Genomic DNA, 17830 nt, shown 5'->3' with positions numbered 1-17830 from the left:
ATTGGATGCTTGCAACGTAGGCGCATGGGGATTTTGTCCACATAGGTCATACAGACTATGAATATATATATATATATTTTTTTTAATGAATAGGCTGGGTTTGAATCGGCATTGGATTCAATAATCACACCATTTAAATTGTTTTCCAATTATATTTAAAAAATGAGAGCAATATATATTAGTTGGTGAAAGTCAAGTTTGTGTAGAGGTGAAAGTTAAGCTTGTGTGAATGAGAACAATGCATCTATTGTATGCCTCCTGTTAGCTTTTTATTAACAGTGAAATGTTGTTATGTACTGAGGTCTATCCGAATAGACCTGTGTGTCGCTGGAGTCACCATTGTTCACTACTATGACACAGGAAACTAAATAGCTAGTCAACACGAGTTGAGGTTGTTCACCCATTAGCCTCTTGGATATATTTTGAAGGATTTTCAAAACATGTAATTTAACTCAAATAAGGACTTTCCCTGGTAAGTTATTAAATGTATTCAGTCCCAATCGTCTCTCTTGATTTTTCAAAAATATACTGTATTAATTGTTGAATATGGCCTATTGTTATTTTTTTAATGCTTATTTAAGCAATTTTACATATTTTATTAAAACATTTTCGAATATTAAAATGGAAAGACACCCTGATGACACACTGTTTATAAGGCATTCAGAAGATGCATTCAAATACATTCTGATGATATGTACTATTCTGCACTGCTCATCTGTCATCAATGTCTTATTTTCTCTTATTATGCCAACTATATTTGGTAATACCAGTATAAAGTTAATTATAGGGTTGTTATTTCATTTCTAGAGTGCTCTAATGTTGAAAAACATATTTAGTTGGTCATAAACTGGTAAAGTATTATGACCAAAATATGAAATTGATAAATAAGGAATAGAAGATGGATGGAATGATTGATGGAATTGAATTGTTGCGATTGATTAAATCCCCTGAAACCGTGATCAATGTTTGTGGAATGTTGCATTGCAATGAATGGAGTGTTTTTCTCCTGCCTATTTCTCTGCAACCTCTGCGCCATTACCTTCACTCTCCTCTTCTTACAGTAACCAGACACTAAGTTCATGAGCCTCTTCAGGGGCCCACAGAACAATTCTGTTCAGTGGTGTCTATAACAGCAGCTGGGGGATTGTCTAGAGCGAGGGTGACATTTCATTTTGTTGGACATGACAAGCAAAGGAATGGTCTCCAAAATGATCGAGGAAATACATAACCTGGTGTTCCTCTTGTGTTTGTGTGCGAGTATAGCACTAAAAACGACTTTTAATGGTTTTCTCACCTCAGCAGACAAGAAAGACATCAAGAGCACCAACAGCAGCAGCAGCGGCGGCGGCGGCGGCTCCCAGTGTGGACGGAAAGGCTGCCAAAGAGATTTAATCCTAGCCACTGTGGTTGTCTCTTTGACGTTCCACCTCATCCATCTCAATGTCAGTATCAATGAAGCATGAAGCACTCGTGTCCTTCTACTGTTTGTTTTGTTTCACCATCACTGACGCTTCACGACGTAATATTAATACACAAGGGAGACATGAATTCCTGATTTCCCATGTTTTCATCTTCCTTTTCTGTTGTGTTGTGTGTGTGTGAGGAAATTCCACTACTGGTCAAAGCAAAGCATTTCATTGGCCGTGGCTGCTGGGGCGTTGCCAGAGGAAGCCTCCCAGTGATGGGCGAAGGGTATTTACTCTAAACTCATATTGGTACTTTTATTGTATATTTCTTACCTACCTTTTGAGTGTTAAGTTGCTGTGTGATGATTTTACTGTTCATTCTAAGATGACGCAGTTGAGCCGCATAAGCAAGGCCTCTGGTTTGATTGCTGCACAGAGCTACCTCAGATAATCTCCCCAGCCAATCAGCTGAGAGTCTGCATGATTGTTAGTTCATTGTCACAACAGTGCTATTAAGCTTCTTGGTTTGTCTCTTTTGTTTGCCATTTTAGTTCCATTATGGCATGTTGCCTGTTTGCTTTTCCACAATGAAGAAGACAGATGTTTTGCCCTTAACTGTAAAATTTGGCAAATCGTTCCGCATCCTGGAACACATTCTTTGCATTCCTGTTCTTTTTCCTACAATCGGGCTCTTCCTCCTTGTGATTTGCTTTGTCGGTCTTGGGTTTCTTTCTCTCTTACACTGATTCATTGCACATAAATGTCTTTTCATGGCTCTCTGGCTTTTACATGAAACAAATGATGCACCCAAAACGATCTAATGTAGCTGTACAGTATGTACATATGTTTCACATACATCTGCTGCATTGTAAATTATACAGTGGAAGTATAGTATATTTAACTTTGTGTCGTCCAAAGAGATCAGCAAAAAAAAAGTTTTATCTACAGAGTTAAGCATTACTGTTTATTTAATTAAATGAATAACAATCAGATATTGAATTGATTAAACATGACATGGATCAAATCTGACTAAACTGTTTAAACTGTGTTTTCAGGACATGGTATATCCGGGGAGTTGAATCACTGCATTTGCATGTGGACTTGGATGAGAGGTGAAACATCTTCAAGAAGAGAGTCCAGTTGCATTCAACACTTAGTAGGTAAGTTTAATAAGTACAAGAGGACCATTTCTTTGAATTGGGCATGAAATGCTTCCCAGTCCCGTCATACTGTACCTGAATTGCCCCATGCAACACAGCGTGAGCTGCAGCAGTGACACGCTGTCTTTTCTGCTCTTCTCCAGCAGAATAGCAGATTTGTGTTTGCAGCTGTGTGTCGAATCGATGTCCTTCCCTTCCTGCTCAAGCCTGACCAAGTTGCCTGTAAGCATGGCGCTCACCTTGTGGTAACATAGCAAACAAACAACACACATGCGAGATGGATTCACGGCCATTGTCAAAGTAAATTATGTGATAATTTGTTCAACACCCACTGAAAAATTGCAAGTAGTGGATACGCCCATAAAAGTGCAATTTTAGTGCTTTTGAAAAACTTCCACACATGACTAGCAAACTAGCTAATACTGTACCATTACTGTAAACAATAAAGAAAACAGAAAAGGCCTCAAGCCCTCCCCCCAATGGAATCAACAGTGTTGACAATGCACTCTTTACCCAAATTGCAGAGGAAGCCAGCCACCGCACAAACATCGGACCCCCCCCCCAGACAGGTCAAAGGAAGGCTGAATCCATGCGGCTGAAGGACGCCACCATGTAACAAATAAATCGTCGGCCCACAGAGGACAAGGACGAGGAGTAACCACCACGGCAGGAGCAACACGCATCAACAAGGACACAGAAACGCCACAGTCGAACGGCAAAGAAGCACAACCAGAGGAGCGAAACATATGTGAGTCACTTAATAATTTCTTGTGTCCAACCTTAGCAGGTTGATCATTAAAATTCAAATGAAAATTGACGAAAAATGTAAGAAAATGTTAATGCCTGTCCTAGAAAAGTGTATAAAGTGTATGGTGAGGGGTTTTACAGCCTTACAACACGTATAATAATTATAAAAGTCAGCTTCTTTGTGGATTCCACGTATTGCGAGCTATTTTCGCCCCCCCCCCAATCAACCCAAGAACATAAATATTAATTTTGACCAAAAACACACACAGTTTTGGCATCATGAATGTACACTATACCTGCTAAACCGAAGATGCGTTTGACTTGTTACTTCCTGTCAGTTCATGTGCTGTTCCTCCCACTAATAATTCCTCCCACATCTAATACACATGCATGCTAATTGTAGATTCTAAATTGTCCATAGGTGTGTAATTATATGAAGAAGGTGTGATATGAGTTGAATTCTATACCAGCTATGTGTGTTGTGTACTCAAACAATGTCCCTCTAAGTGTTTCTGCACGTCTGCTGGTTTGAGTATGACTGCTGAAGTTCTGCAACCTTTTTGGCAATATTAGGGTAAGCAGTGCGGCGAGGAGCTTGGTGTGTGTATGTGTGTGTGTGTTTGTGTGTGTGTGTGTGTGTGTAGTGGGGGAGAGAGGGTGGTGAGTGCAAAGTTACTGACAGGGAAATTTACTCACTGACCCTTGAGAGATGTTCCTCGGTTACGTTGTGGCTGTTGAAAAACTAATCCTCGCAGTAAATCATGACATTATACATCCACACAGCTAAAATTATCCTGTGAAGGTCAGGCAGAAAATTGGAGCAGGGTTTGGCTGTATCCTGACAAAGTGCGAGCCATCCAGGAGCAGACAAACACCCACGCAAACATGCTTCTATCACTCTGGCAGCTTCACACAGCTCCCTGACAATGTCCAAACATTGCAGTTTCAATTTGCACGGCTTAAATCATTACACAAAATGCAGGTATTTTAGGTCGGCCAAAAGCGTTTTTATTATTTTTAACCCAGTAATTGCAAGGCAAATGATCTTAATTGAACCCGCAGCCTCTGAAATAAACAAGACTGAAAAATGAAAGTGGTGATTATGGTTTACCAGGGACTGTTGTAGGGTTTGTCAAGTTGCTGCCAGCAGCGTTTTCATGTCACTGTTTCAACTCGTTGCCCATTCTAGACACATGGACTCACTCATCAGAGCACGAGCCTTAATGGAGAGCACTTTGGTCCAGAAAAGAAGAGGTTAAATCCATCCACTCCCATTATTTGTCCCTCAGTGTTATGTTCCATAAAGTGTACCCTCCACAAATTATGATGACCCATTTGATGAATGGTGGAAAAAGTGCATCAAGACAAATGCTATCTATCAATTTCCCAGAAAACACTTAAACAGCCATTATGCAAGCAGAAGCAATGCAAAAATGCCATGACAACATACAGAAAGGATTTCAGCGGTTCATTTACAATGATGCTACATGTCTGCAATGTGATTCATTAGCAGTGACAAACCACAGCTAGCAGTCCAGGACCTCTCCCTCTTTTTTGCGTTATGTACTTATTGTTGTTGTCACAAAAAATAGAATTCAGTTTATCACGTCTGTCAAAGCTACTTCATGTTGTAAATATTCTAATGTCGACTTTTACTGACATGATTTTATTCATTAATTTTCTACCGCTTATCCAAGGGCAAGAGGCGGAGTACACCCTGCCAATCACAGGGCACATATAGACAAACAACCATTCACACTCGCATTCATACCTATGGAAAATTTGGAGTCGCTAATTAACCTAGCATGTTTTTGGAATGTGGGAGGAAACCGGAGTACCCGGAGAAAACCCACGCATTCACGGGTAGAACTTGCAAACTCCACACAGAGATGGCCGAGAGTGGAATTGAACTCGGGTCCCCTAGCTGTGAGGCCTGCACGCTAACCACTTGATCGCCGTGCAGCCCGTACGCTATTTTAATACTTTTTTTTAAAGTTTTGAAACCAACCAAACACCATTGAGCCATTTTACTTGTTTTTAAAGTTACACAATGTTTTCAATAATAGGAATAATATGTAAAGTAATAATAATATATAGTGATAATAATATATGTATACATATACAAATACAGTGACGTGAAATAGTTTGGTCACCCCTGATTTTCCCTGGTTGTTTGGATCAGCAATTTCAGACAAATACATCCTATAGCAGACAAACATAGTGACGTATGAGAAGCGAAATTAAGTTATAGGATTTACAGAAAGTGTGCAATAATTATTGAAACAGAAGTAGACAGGTGCATGAATTTGTGCACTCTTGTTGTTTTATTGATTTGAATACCTTTAACACTAATTATTGGAACACAACATTTGTTTGGCAAGCTCATTGACCCTTGACCTGCTTACACAAGTGAAGCCAATCATAAGGAAGGGTATTTAAAGGTGGCCAATTGCAAGTAGCAATATGATGACCAACAATAAAGATTGTTCAACATCATGGTATAGGGGAAGGATACAAAGAGCTAGCTCATAGTAAATGGAAGTCCACTAGATTGGCTATTAATAAATGGGTTTGTGTAAAATCTAAAAATGTTGTGTACAAATTTAAGAAATAGTAAATTTTTGGGGAACTATTTGATGTTGGGAATGGTCTTCTACAGAGAACGAGCCAAATTACACAGAGAAACTCCAAACTCCCAATTTTACAAGCTTACAGACAGTTCCACTGTGTACTTAAATATATACCAGATATTCTTCTACTTCTTTGTATCGTTGTCAGCATAAATCCGACATCCTTAAGTGTATTCACATCTACTTACTTACTGTCAAATAGCCTATGTATATTAATACGACTGTGAACAAACAGGCTTCAACAGACGCCTCTTTGACAGCGTATTTTGACTACATATACTTTGTTGGATCGTGGGAGTGAGAGACCCTGCCCCTGAGTGGGTCGCTGATTTTCTTTATTAATCAAGAACGTGTTGGTGTCTGAGTGGATTCCAGTGTGGATGATACTGTAGATCAGAGGTAAAAGTGTGATCGTCATCCTGCACAGGCTTGATTCTTGCTGCCTCAGCTTGGCGTTTTCTCGTCCGACGCCGCAGCCAGTTGCTCACGATGGTTATTTTGCTGCGGTGCCAGTGTTGTGCTTGGCCATGTCTGGGAAGGACTGGCCAGCAGTCGAACACTTTCACACGTATAATGCCATTACAGGCAAAAGTCTGTATTTTTAGGTGACTGGTTAGGCATGTTTGGATTGTATGGAGTCCTTCCGGGTTCCTAGCATGCTTTGTGACACCTTTTTATAAGTAGTTTTAAGAATTACATATGAAGATAAGCATGAACATGGTGTTACACTTCATCAAGATTCTTGTCATCTTGCTCCTTATCGTGTTGGAAAATTGCAATCCATTCTACATCTCAGCCGGTATTGGCAGCACTCATGCAGCCCCAGATATTAAGGCTACTACTGATTTGTGTCCAGCTGAACGGCTGAACCATGATGCATACCAGGCCCACAACATACGATATAGTCCTCCATGTCCTGCGTATGTGTTCAGGAGAACCGATTCAGTTGCAACATAAAGAATCCATTTGGCTCTGCAAACCACACACGTCATTCAAACTAAAGTGTTTTGACAGAAAACATGATATGCCAAGACTTTGGGTTTTTCTGAACATTGAAACATACTTTCAGCTCTGAGAACGGTGGTATTTTTTTCCTGAGCGCATATATAAGTCTATATGTACTGTATATACTGTATAACAGAGTGGCGGGGCCGTGTATTTGACACCTGGGGACTTAACCAGCTTAATCCAGCTCTTAATACCGCCGCTATGGCATTGCAGTTATACAAACCATCAATAATATACAAAAATGCGATATTTCTTACTGGGAAGGAATATCGTTATTACTAAAGCACGAAACCCCGTTAACCCTTTTTGTACATCGTCTCTGATCTGCCAGTGAGTCCAAATCACAGTACAATTATGTCTCTGTAAATATCATACAGGCTTTTACTTACATAACCTGATATGGACGCTATACTTTAACTCAACTTGTTACCATTTCTAATGCCGCTTATAGAGAAAATTTATTAAAAAAATAAAAATAAATATAGTGTCGCCAACTTGGCAACTTTGTCGCTAAATCTGATGACATTCCAAACCCAATATTTTCTCAAAAGCAACTAGACACAATCTATCTACTGTTTCTGGAGTCATTGGGGATTTTGGGACTTAACAGTGACAGCACTGCGTTATCAATGAGAAGAGACCTGCTGGGACGTCTGCTCTGCCCCAAAGCCACTGTTACCTCCCGTGGTACCATAAGGGTAAAGTGGAGCTCCAGGCATACATGAATCACAGATGCACCAGGCTCATGGATTCGAGCCTGGATCTCAAACATCAATGTCATTAAATGACTACTCAAGAATCAGGCCACGTGTCCTGGTTTTCAGTCATCAAAATATGGTCACGGTAGAGTTGACAGGTATGATGAGATATGTAGTCATTCATTCATTAATTCACTGGAGCTTATCCCAGCTGTCTTTGGGACTGGTCGCCAGCCAATCACAGGGCACATATAGACAAACAACCATTCACACTCACATTCATACCTATGGACAATTTGGAGGAAATCGGAGTACTTGGAGAAAACCCACGCATGCACGGGGAGAACATGCAAACTCCACACAGAGATAGCTGAGGGTGGAATTGAACTCGGGTCTTCTACTTGTGTGGCCTGCGTGCTAACCACTTGTCCACCGTGCAGCGAGATATGTAGTCGTCTTCTTTTATTTGTTCTGAGGTCATGTTTGTATAAAAAAACAGTATAAAAAATGGACGTGAGTCAATTTTGGGCCCATTTTGAGGCGTCCCCCACAGCAAATTCTGGTTGCATTTTGATCATTGTTTGACATTTGCTTCTAAAGGTCTTCAGTCATTGAAAACGGGAGTCAGGGCTTCAACGTTTTAAGTGTAGTTTCCTGAACAGTTTCTGTAAAATCCTCTTAAACCTTTAAAAGACATGCATCGTCTGGCGCCAACTCTCATCCTCCTTCAATGTCCACGAGGTTGGACAAAGCGAGACAAAGACAGCCTTTGGGATATCAGGTACATATGATGTGATGAATGGAGCGAGGTAATCTTGGAGCTCAGTGAGTTAACAAACGGAAGAGGATTGAGTGTATACAAGGCCTGTCCCCCGTCTGAACTTCAGTTGATCAATTAACTCCATTATGTTTATCTGGGATGCACTCCATGTTCCCGTTGGCTCTGAGAAACTCAAAGATGAGCCAGCGCTCCGAGGACAGGGAGATGAGTTCATTTCCTGCCCGTCAGTGAACTTGTCATCAAATACGGAATGCACGGCTATCCGTCCGCGTGTGAGCGCACCTCTACGGTACGTCCACACGGCTTGGGATTGCAATGTCATGTTTATCCCGAGTGGGATCACTTTGATGCGTAGAGCAGAAACACTCAAATAAAGATTTGATCAGCCAACATCCAGTCTATTTATATTTGGGCTTTTATTTGCCAAGCCATTAATGGGGCCCAGCTTCCTCTTCCATTATACTGTACCATTTAAACCTAATGCACTGGGGGCGGACTCAAACACACATGCGGTTTTATGTACAAATAGACAATAAATGAAGTCTTAGTTATACTGCATCTAGATGAGCTTTAAGATCAGGGATTGTGACTGCAGAACCTGACAGTTCCGGGTCCAGGTTTAATTTCTCGGAACTGGCAAACCACATGAAGACCATTTCAGTGACCCATAACTGTGACTAAAAATAACCTGGCAGAAAGGCCAAGAACTGACTTGGCAGGAAGTGTAAGGAGTGAATTACTGCTGTGATAAGCTGTGATACCTACACATCATGTTGGATCACAGCGGAGGAGGGGAGCACGCAAATTGGTACAAGATGTGCGGTAGTGGGCTATGCTGTGGACAGAAACCATTGGCCGAGCATGTGGATCCATCATAGGGTCATGCCCACACCCATGTCCCGTTCATTTTTTAAAAATACCGTGACAATATTCCTGACAATAATACTATGAGTGGCTGGCATCAGCATCGTTCAAACGTTCATCGCCGAGGAGTCAGTCCGCTGAGGTTGCATGGGTACCTGCGTGGATAGGATCGGCTGCTCTATGGCTGAAGTCTCCATGACGTCCTTATCTGTGTGGTATCAGTTGTGGAGTCAACCTGGTCCCACTGAATGTCCACTGGTCTAATGAGTCTGTACTAGGATTACTCAGAAAAACGTGTCGGTTAGGGAATGCTCACGGTGAGGCGACTCTGTGGGGGATTGGCGGCCGCTCTGCTATGACGCGAGGTTCCTCCTTCCAGTAGTCCCGGAGCCTGATCTAGCCCCCACATTGGCGGACAAGTTTGTAATGGTCTCCATAATATCCTGTAGGGATTTGTCATGGCTGCCACCCAAGGCGGACCGGAGATGTTCTAACTCCGCAAGATCCATCATGGCCAAATTGTTCTGTCGCGGGTGGCGAAGACCAATAATTAGGATCCCAAGATGCAGAGAAGAAACGGTGTCAATGTAATAAAAGTTGATTTAAATAATCCAATCCAACAAAAAACAAAAGTTAAAAGTACAACTCAAATCTCCCGGGTCGAGCCGCGGGAAAAATTAAAAATAAACGGATAGCAGGTAGAAAAATACTACCAAAAAACACTGTTGAGAACCGAGCAGAAAATACAAAAAACAAAGTACAACAACAAAAAAACACTTCAGGAAGAAGTCAAGCCTGGAAACAATTGAATAATTAAATAATTGAATAATTGAATGCAGGTGTGTAACATAGCTCCTCCCATGCCAGTCAGTGGTGTGATGCCACCGATAGCAGACAGAGGGCAGCAAAGCAGCACCACAGCTATATTATGTATATGAGTATATTAGCTAATAGGAGTCTAAAGGGATCTTATTTGATTATTAGGGTTAAAAACTGTACGTAGAAGGTCGTGAACAGGGTTTCTATGGTCTTAACTACTTCATGAAGAAGAAATCCTATTTTGTAGAAATTCACTTATCATGGTCGGGTACGGAACCAATTAACCGCAATGAACGATGGATTACCGCATTGAGAATATACATCAGAGAGGTCACTCAAAAACACTTTTATACAGCAACCAGCAAAGGTTGGATATTACAGATGATATCAGCATCACGGTATCAGCTGAGCAACTTATACAGAATACCAATGTCATTTAAAACCCATTAAATCTGCTTTAATATTTGTCTGTGTAAATGCATAAGGATGAATGCAGAAAGAGGACTCCATCGAGCGCTCGGTGGATAAAAAGAATAACCTCGAATGCACCCCTCCATGTCATGGCCCATTACCTTGCCCTCCATTGATTGCCCAGAACAGTCAATCTGATTTCAAGTCTTACCTTCATAGAAACCCTTCTGGCTACATTTAGTGTTTACATGCATTCCTGGACTTAAGCACCTACTTTTTTTGAAGAACTGCAACATTCCACAATATTTCGGAGAACTGCTATATTTTACAAGAATATTAAATTAGAATTATGATATTGTAATTTAAACCAGTATGAGATTAGGTTTATTGCCGTGACTTTCAAGAAAAGTCAATAAAGTCATCACATGGATGTAAAACACACCTTCTGCCAGGCCGTATAAAAGTGCACTCAGTCATGCCGTAGAACCAATAAGCCGATTTTTGCATATGGTCATTAACGTCCTTGCATCATGATAACACCAAAATCATTTCCCGCTCTGACTTTACGGACCCTCACGTGTAGGGTTCTAAAGGCGCTGTTCATTGTCATGTGTTTTTACTGGTCTGTAAAATATTAGCCTGAACCACTCTGCTCTTGTGTGTGTGTGTGTGTGTGTGTGTGTGTGGAAAAGCCACATCTGAACCAGCTGGTTTGTCATGAGTGGCTGTGGGGAATAAGAGCTAATGCTGTGGTTTGGGAATCTTCCTATAAAAATACACACTGCTTTGACTTCATGACAGCCAACACCACTGCTTGGACTCGGACTCTTTTATACTTTCAATGTCTGACGGACTGCAGGGGCCCTTTGCTTTGTCTACTGAAGGTTCCATGTGGCCATCGATATGTTCTACCAATGGGTCAATCAATCAATCAATCTGGAAAATTTATTTAGAAATACTTGTCATTTAGATAAGTGTGTGTAGGGCATGCCCAGATGACTGACAAGCAGGTTATATGCTTTTTGTGTGAGACATCACAACTGGTGAAAAATCTTCTATTTCGTGATGGACGGACAGGATAAAATTACCCAAGTATTGATAGTGTAGTGTCACTGGGTGCACTTCTTGTTTCCCAGCATGCTTTGCTGGAAAGCTTTGTAAATATTATGTGTTTAATGTTATGTAAGTTGTTGTTTGTCATTCCATGGAGTATTAGTAGTTGCCTTATGTGTTTCTGTTTAGCTGTTAGCTTTGAGTTTGCTGTGTGGTGTTTGTTGTTTGGATCTTTTGGTCTTCACCAGTGATTCTCAACTGGTGGGTCGCAGAGGCAAATGCGGACGTGTTGTCCGTGTGACACACGGCAAGATAGCTAGATATCTGCTGGAGAATAGTGAAGCGGAAAACGAACACTCACGATGTGTGAGTGTGGGGGAAGTCCGCCCATAATGAAGACTACCAGGTACAGTATGACTGTACTTGGAGGTATTTAGTGCCCAATTCACTTAATTTGGTCTTCTTATGATTATTAAACTTACCAAGTGTTAAATCAGAGCAACTGGACTCGTTTGATTTTCTACTTGTTTCACTTCTCATCCAGGTCTGTGAGAAAATACTCCCCACACAATTTTTTCTCAAATAATTTATGATGTGGATAAAAAAATCATACTGTTCCTGAAATGATCGTTAAACTTGTTTTGTGCTGTTACACTGTGTTATTTTGCACCACCGTAAATTCAAACTGCACTTTTTTAATGTCTTGAAACTTGAAAAAAATGACACCACCAGCACTTCGTAAAGGCTCCTGCGCATGTGTGTGTTGCTCAAAGCAGGAAGAGGGTGGGATATTACGACAGAGTATGATGGCCAAATTGAAAAAATAATTTAACGATCTGAGATTTAGAGGACAATGTCGTAAATATGTGAGAAAAAAAGTAGTAAATTGACGAGGGAAAAGTGGAGATTCGAACCCATTTCAGGTGGTATGCCATTATGATGGAAAATATACACCTTGGTGCACCTTTGAGCTTAAAAGCACAAACTGACATGAAAAATGTGCTTAAGTTTCTCTGTTGGCTTCCTCATTCATGACTATTTTAAACGCTCATGCTAACACACAAACAAGGAGATCTCTTATGTCTCATTAACAAAGCTTGGATGTCTGTGCACCACATATTCATCTTCCCAGGGGAGACTAATCCCTCACTGGCCATTTTTTTTAGCCACGATGAGGATACCAAAGAGCCCAAAACCCATCTTTGAGGGGGTCTTCAACACAAAGTGCTGTGCTGCAGCCACAACACAACCCTGCAGGTTTTCCATCCAAATCTATTTTGGGTTCTTTTTTTATCCCTGCTCTAAACAGCTGAAATATCTTCCCAGGCCTCTGGCATCAGACCTTTAAAAAAAAGACAGATACATATTAAAGGTAATAAAATGTAATGTCACTACACTTTTCTATGTCACTTCCATTAATCATGTGCTACAATGGCGTACAAAGGAACTTTAAATAAGGTCTAACAGGACACCAGTTGATACCTGGTTTGCCATTTTCCTCATGGGAAATTGGAAACAGACATAACAGAAATAATCTGTTAGCAAAAAAAAAAAAATAGTCATGGAGAAGACACAAACCAACACGAGGTCATCCAATCAACTCACAGTGCAACCGTGTGCAAAACAGCACAACTTTATACCAATGTATAACCCTCAAGGCATTCCGGGTAACTTTTTGTGGGCTTCCCAGCATGCCTTGAGGGTTATACATTAGTATAAACTTTTGTTGTTTTGCATATATATAAGTCCACAGGCGTTTTTATTGATACCTGCGTAGTCTGTGTTCTACATGTGTTATTTTTGGTTGCACCGTGAGTGGCATAAATAAACTCTAAATAAAGTGTGAATAGCAAACTGATTCACTGTACATATGGAACAAATCCTGAGTACTGTGTAATCTAGTATACAACAATCGAGGTGGCTTTTCCAGCAATAAAGGACCTAATTAATTACAAGCGCTAAATGGAAGGTTTTGACGAGGGAGCTCCTCTGCATTGCTACGCTACGTTACCGTGATATTAGGAATGTCTTTTTTTGTGTTGGACTGGATTGTAATAATCCCTTAAACAAATTGCAGCTGTGTATTCACGTACTTATCCATACCAGGCACAGAGCACTCATGTCAGCCATATATGCATGCAACATGTCAGGCTTACTGTAAATATGTACATGTGCACCTAATGCATCATTATGGAGAGACTATGTGGGAGAATGTTTGGACTCTACACACACACACTTAAATTCGGAGTTATTTGTATGTTCAATCGCTATCTACATTGCTGAAAAATGTAAATACATCAAAGTTGACGAGATATTTAGAATAGATGGAATAAAGCCCCGGGCATAGAAACTAGTTGACTTTATATATCGCCTGTATGTATTTAGAACACAAACACATGCAGTGAAAAGTGCATCCCATCCACCTCGGCAGCAAGAGGAATGCAGGTCCAGTAAATATCTAGAAGGCGAGAAATGACAGATGGCAGTCGTGAAACACAATAATTACCACATACAATAATTACCACTCTGCTTCATCCTCAGCTCCTCGGGACAAGTCCCTCTAACGGCGTTCAACAGCGTACATTCAACCAGTTCAGGAGCTGATCATGTCTCTGATGTACCCTGAATTAGGAGGTATAATACCTGAAAAGTACTTGAAAATAATGTAGTCTGATGGAACAAAGTCATAAATATTCAAAATTTATGTTTATTATATCTACTCTATAAAACAGGATTGCTGAGACATTGAGGTAGGATTAAATAAGATGTGCTTCTTCCTACTCCTTTCAGGACAACTGTGATGTAACATGGCCGACACAAATAAACAAAGTACAAAATGACTAACTCAGGGGTCGGCAACCTTTACTATCAAAAGAGCCATTCCACCCCCTCGCTCAGTAAAGAAAAATAGACTGAAACATAATTTTAAAACATCTATCTAGATAAAAATATCTTATAAACTTTCCAAAGTTTAAATCTTTTTTAAGAAAAAAAAAAGTTTTAACAGGGCTGCACGGCGGTCATGTGGTTAGATCGCAGACCTCACAGCTAAGAGACCAGGGTTCAATTCCAACCTCGGTCATCTCTGTGTAGAGTTTGCATGTTCTCCCCGTGCATGCGTGGGTTTTCTCCGGGTACTCCGGTTTCCTCCCACATTCCAAAAACATGCTAGGTTAATTAGCGACTCCAAATTATCCATAGGTATGAATGTGAGTGTGAATGGTTGTTTGTCTATATGTGCCCTGTGATTGGCTGGCGACCAGTCCGGGGCGTACCCCGCCTCTCGCCCAAAGAAATGTGCAGCGAATTGCGATTCTCTAAAAATTTTGATTGACTTCCGGATTTGTAGGGAATTTTTGGGTATCAAAGTACTTCATGGCAGAGTTGATCGAGTACAGGGTCTCACAGAAAGTCCGATTTTTTTCAAAACTCATTACAAAGATGCGTATTTTCCTCGTTCGGGTCTTTAAAAAAAATACTTCGCATTGCAAAGGGAGCCACAACAAAGTGGCTGAAGAGCCACATGCGGCTCCGCAGCCTTGGGTTGCTGAACCCTGGGCTAACTCAGCCTCAGCCGTATGGGTTTACATTAATAACCCAAATCCTGTGATGCTTCCTGGATTAACTCATACTACAACCCACCGTGACAGGCTCCACTAGGATGGCGTGGAGCCCAGAGGGCTGCTTCTTCTCACCATAAGCACTCATCTTCAGTTCACTAGCAGTCAGCCCCCATCCAACCCACAGGTATGATTATGAATACTGGAAACGACCAACACAGTGTAATCATCAGATTGGGGGCTGGAATTTGCAACCATGAAGATGAGTGGCGCCCACCGTCATGAAAACTAATCTTCATCTCTCTGCAGTGATCTTCTCAGAAATGTCTCAGTCAGCCATTTGGTCTCACGAAGCTAATAATTCAGAGCCTGATTTAACTTTTCCAGGTTTTCCAGATTTAACCTTTTCTAGGTTGACAAATCAAACTAACCAGGTCGCACCACAGTTAAAATTTACAACAGAAGAAGCCATTCGGATTAAGATTATGAAACATCTCCAACAAATAGTCCAGTCGCCTTTGTGGATTCCCATCCCTGTTGCTTCCTAAGTGGGCAGATCTCCAGTACCTGGAAATGACTGACTTGGAGTTCCACTGTGATCATCCCGTCTCCTGTCGGGCCTCATTATACCCAACGCTTTTGTTAGATCTTACAAAACTCCCATGCAGACCTTATGAAGGAGACCTGTATGTCGTCTGTAATAAAGAGTCCTTTTATCCAAGGGGCTCCTCGGAGTGGTCTGGTGAAGGCTCGGTACTAAAAATAAAGAAACCTGCATGCGTAGTATAATTATGTCCCAGTATTCACTGATGCTACACTACACTGTTTGATTACAAATACAACATGAACATAAGTCATGTGACGAAAGTGATTTACTAAGACAGCTTATGGGAGGATGTTGGTCACCAGTCCTGTTGACGGAGCTCTCATACTCATAAATCCATCTTCAAAATGTCCTGAGTTTGCATCCTTAGGTTAACACTGGATGGCTTGTGTCTGTCAAAACATTTAACCATCCCTGCATTTTTTAAGGAAATTGAGATATTTTCCTCTTTAACACAGCCATGGTTAATAACGGCGTTATAGCTTGTGGTCACATGATGATTTGTGAACCAGTATGATCACATGATGCGTGATTCCACAGTCAAGTAGCAGCTATTTAAAGTGTAATGCTAAGAAAATCTCACCAGCATAAGCTGCCAGACACCAAAAACACAGACAGATTAAATCAGCAAATTGTGTTGAATGATTGACTAAAACCCCAATTCATTCAAATGGTTTGTGTCAATCAAAAGGAGAAAAACCGCAAGTGAATCAAGTGTTCAGATTTCATAGTCTAGCCCAATAAGGAACAACTACATGGTCTGAGATATTACCAAAGTCTTGGCGGCTAGTGTTTTTACGGTCTCCTGGCCCATTTTAACCACAATGTGAAAGGAAAGAACTATGGGTATTTTTTAATTGCAGTCCAAAAAAAAAAAAAAAGAAGAAGCATAAATTAACAAATGCAAAAGTTGCATCATTTTAGCAATATGAAACAGTAATTCACCCACACGGGCAGTGGCTGGTTTTGGGTTGGTTCCGTAAATGACGTTTGGTTTTGTGCATACATTTGCCAAAGCAACAGGTGGCGCTATAACCCCCAAACACAGCTAATCAACATGTTAGCGTAGCATAGATCTGACTACCCTGGTAGCCTGACATTGCATTGCAGCATCAGAGTTTGCAGCATTTATGTGATTACAACATTTTTCTGTTGCATTTTAAAGACAAGTAAAACAAAAATAGTGATGTCTGATATCATCATTATAATGCAATATCGAATGAAATAATGAAAATATGAAATAATGATGACGATTGCAACCTGATGCAGCCAAATGTCAACAAAGTTTTGCTTTCTCCCACTCAGCAAACCGCACACAAATGCAACAGTTGAAATTCAACAGTGAACTAAATATGCCTGTTATTATCACGCAGTGGCGTTTTATATACAAAGTACAGTTTAGAACAGTAGCAGAACTGGAAAAGGAGGGAATGTTCCCACTGACGGCATCTATTTAGCTCTGTTAGCTTCTGTTGCTTACGGCTAATTTGACAGCCATTGAAAGTAACTCCTAAAAACAATGACAAGCTTTTCCACTTGTGGCTGTGTGGGTTCCCGACACTCGTCTGAACATGGATTTATGGAGATAGGGCCAAAGAAACTCAGTAAGTAGTCATTTTATTCAAATATTTAATGCTGGGGGTTTAATTGGATGATTTGAAAGTGGAAATAAAAATGTAATATGGAAATACATTCTGATATCAGCCATGAACTAATACAAGGTTGGGTTACGAATTAGTTCCCTTTCTTAGACTATGATGCAAGTCGAGTTTTAGTCAGTATATTAAATTATACCTAAATTAACGGGATAGTCTGGATTTTTTTTGACATGAAGTTGTATAACACAATCAGACTTGTACATTGTAAACACAATCTTGTAAACACACAAACAGCGGACGTGCAGTGATACGACGGAAGATGAAGGTCAAGGGTTAACGGGTAGAATTGGGATTCAGCCTACCTCCTAAGAGACACGTGAGGGACATTTAGTTTCTACCCTCTTAAAATTTTGTCCCAGGCTAGCCTGGATGGATAATCTCTTATATTCTCTTATATCTCCTTGTAACAGCGCAGAGACTCCATGACCCCT

General features: G+C 40.7%; 1 protein-coding gene across 1 annotated transcript in view; it reads left to right on the top strand.

Annotated features, from left to right (window-relative positions):
• Window positions 1-1349: 1349 nt before the first annotated feature.
• Window positions 1350-17830, top strand: part of stc2a (stanniocalcin 2a) — a 28600-nt gene continuing 12119 nt past the window's right edge. The window contains exons 1-4 of the mRNA XM_078788207.1: window positions 1350-1692; window positions 2462-2566; window positions 2710-2788; window positions 3091-3314. The gene's annotated coding sequence lies outside the window, so the exon portion shown is untranslated. The remainder of the gene's footprint in view (window positions 1693-2461; window positions 2567-2709; window positions 2789-3090; window positions 3315-17830) is intronic.

Source organism: Doryrhamphus excisus, linkage group LG22 (assembly GCF_037039965.1).
Source record: "Doryrhamphus excisus strain RoL-2023G ecotype Guam linkage group LG22, RoL_Dexc_Guam_v1.1, whole genome shotgun sequence".
NCBI classification, from domain to species: Eukaryota; Metazoa; Chordata; class Actinopteri; order Syngnathiformes; family Syngnathidae; genus Doryrhamphus; species Doryrhamphus excisus.
This window is presented reverse-complemented; position numbering and strand designations above follow the sequence as displayed.